The sequence below is a fragment of the Myotis brandtii genome, unplaced genomic scaffold, assembly GCF_000412655.1.
Source record: "Myotis brandtii unplaced genomic scaffold, ASM41265v1 scaffold952, whole genome shotgun sequence".
In the NCBI taxonomy this organism is placed as follows: domain Eukaryota; kingdom Metazoa; phylum Chordata; class Mammalia; order Chiroptera; family Vespertilionidae; genus Myotis; species Myotis brandtii.
This window is the reverse complement of record NW_005371930.1, coordinates 1543164-1544931: the sequence shown is the minus strand read 5'-3', so window position 1 is coordinate 1544931 and position 1768 is coordinate 1543164. Positions and strand designations below refer to the sequence as shown.

Below are 1768 nucleotides of genomic sequence, written 5' to 3'. Positions count from 1 at the left end.
ACTCTGGAACTAGAGGGGGGGGGGGTGGCAGGACAGTGTGAACGCCTCAGTGCCACTGGGTGGTCCGGGGGCGGAGGTGGAGGTGGGGGGCTGTTTGGGGGGCAGGAACAGACTTTCTTTGGGGTGAGGAACCCGTTCTGGAACTAGAGGTGGGGGGGGTGTGGCAGGACAGTGTGAACGCCTCAGTGCCACCGAGTGGTCCGCTGTCACGCTTGGCTCTGCATTTCCCCTCCATCTGAGAAAGTCCGCCCGCACTGGGCGCCTGTGCGCTCCATCCCCTGCCCACCGTCCGCAGGTGGAGCTGGGAGCAGCGGTGCAGCTGTTCACTGTGCGGGGCCTCCCGTGAGGGACCCCATCCGGGGCGGAGGTGGAGGTGGGGGGGCTGTTTGTTTCATAGAGGGTGTCCCAAAATTCACGCAAGAAGTAATTTTGATAGAAAACACAGGTTTATAATTAAAAATTGTAAATTTTTTATTGATTCATAAAGTATACAGTATAGGGTTATGTATGGAATAGCACATCGGGTAAATGGCCTCCACGGCTTTGCTGGCACATACGCAAAGCCGTGGTCTTCATTGGTCTTCCTTGTCCCTGCTCCTGGGCCATCATTGGTACTTGGTAATGCTTATCAAATTGAAGGGATTGAAATCAAAGGGCAACAGATATTAGAATCTGATTCAATAAACCAAGTAAAATTAGGCTTTTATTTTGTTGTTGTTGTTGTTAATCTCGCGTGAATTTCGGGACACCCTATAGTAACGAGAGGGTGACCGGGTGACAGCTGTGCTCCCGCAGGTACCTGAAGCACACGCTGGACCAGCACGTGCAGAGCGACTACACCGTCGTCTACTTCCACTTCGGGCTCAGCAGCCAGAACAAGCCGTCGCTGCGCTGGCTGCAGGGCGCCTACCGGGGTGGCACGCGTGTTTACGGGGCCAGCGGTCAGGAGTCCCGCTCGCAGGCCATCGGGTCTTCGTCACGACCACTCAGCTGCCGAACGGCGTGAGCGCAGCCACGGTGTGTGAGCAAACAGCGGAGCTGCGTTCCAGCAAAAGCAGTTCTGGGCCTCGCCGGTTGCTCAGTGGTTAGAGCGCCGGCCGGTGCACCGAAGGGTCATGGGTTCAATTCCCGGTCAGGGGCATGTGTCTTGGTTGTGGGCTCGATCCCCAGCCCCGGTCGGGGCATGTGTGGGAGGCAACTGTGTGTCTCTTTCACATCGATGTTTCTCTCTCTCCCACCTTCCTCCCTCCCCTCGACTTTCTTTAAAAAAAAAATCAATGAAAGAAATATCCTTGGGTGAGGATGAAATTTTTAAAAAGTAGTTTTGGACGCTGAAGTGTGAACTTCATTCCATTTTCACACGTCATGTCATGAACTGTTATCCTGTTAATTTTTTCCAACCATGGGAAAGCGTTCGCCCTGCTTAGCTGCGGGCCGTACCAAAGCAGGAGGCGGGCCGGTTTGACCCCGCCAGGCCCCACGGTCACCCGCTGGCCCGCCCGCAGCCTCCGTCCTGCCCGGTGTGTGCCAGCTGCCTTGGCTCAGCCCACAGGCTTTGCACTGAATTATTCAGGAGGGAGGGAGGGAGGGAGCTAGCAGCACCTCGTTTTTAAGTGGGTGCTGGTGCCTCGCGGTGGGGGACGCTGTGGCCCACAGGGTGGACGCCCTGCCCCCAGAGTCAGTTCCGAGCAGAGAGGGGGTGAGGGTCTGTGCAGTTTCAGTTCTGAGCGCGTCGCCCCGTAGCCCTCAGGTGCGCCCCGCCCCGCCG

The 1768-nt window shown here is 57.1% G+C and overlaps 1 protein-coding gene across 1 annotated transcript in view; it reads left to right on the top strand.

The window, feature by feature from the left end:
- The window catches only part of ARHGAP8 (Rho GTPase activating protein 8), a 40317-nt gene that overhangs the window by 13861 nt on the left and 24688 nt on the right, over positions 1–1768 (top strand). The window lies entirely within an intron of this gene.